This window comes from Sinocyclocheilus anshuiensis, unplaced genomic scaffold (assembly GCF_001515605.1).
Source record: "Sinocyclocheilus anshuiensis isolate Anshui unplaced genomic scaffold, SAMN03320099.WGS_v1.1 scaffold9135, whole genome shotgun sequence".
NCBI lineage: Eukaryota > Metazoa > Chordata > Actinopteri > Cypriniformes > Cyprinidae > Sinocyclocheilus > Sinocyclocheilus anshuiensis.
In genome coordinates this window covers 1,759-2,530 of record NW_015543090.1, presented here as the reverse complement: position 1 = coordinate 2,530, position 772 = coordinate 1,759, and positions in this window count along the sequence as shown.

Sequence of the window (772 nt, the reverse complement as noted above, 5' to 3'; positions counted from 1 at the left end):
CCAAGCCTAAAAAGACAGCAGCCAGAGAGAAATAAAGTCATTTTTTTCCCTTCTGTTTCATAAAAAAAAACTCTTTTAAGAGCCACCCACAAATTTGTCATAAAGACATTATATCATCAGTCAACTGTCCAATGGAAGTGTCATGTTGCCATGAGTACGTTATTATTATTATTATTAAATCAAACAATAAAATCATTAATATGCAAGGAAAATTCATATGGCACAGTATAACGGTAATCTAAAGTGATCTGCATTAAAAAAAAAGGCATAAAATGTACATATAAATAAAATAAATCTAAAAAATAAATACAAATTTGAGAAACAATAATGTAAGAAGATAATAAATTAAATAAAACAAAATAATCTAAGAGGCATTGTCTACAACTTCACTACTACTATGTGATACCTGCTTGAGGAAGGGGGTTGGGTTTGAAGTTTGGAGGGAAGTTCACTGATTGGCTTAGAACGTATTCAGACTCCAGCCAATAGGAGACTGGCACGGTTTCTTTTAAAGGTGGGGTAAGTGATTTCTGGTAGCCAATGTTGACATTTGAAATCACCAAAACAAACACGCCTGTAGTGGGGTAAGTGATTTCTGGTAGCCAATGTTGACATTTGAAATCACCAAAACAAACACGCCTGTACCCCAAAAGGGTCTCGCCCCTATTTTGATAGCTCCACCCCAAACATACGTATGCAACTCAGGCAACGATTAGTTCTGTGAAACAAAGCAAAACCAATGTTACACCGTGTCTACACTGGACGCGAGCGG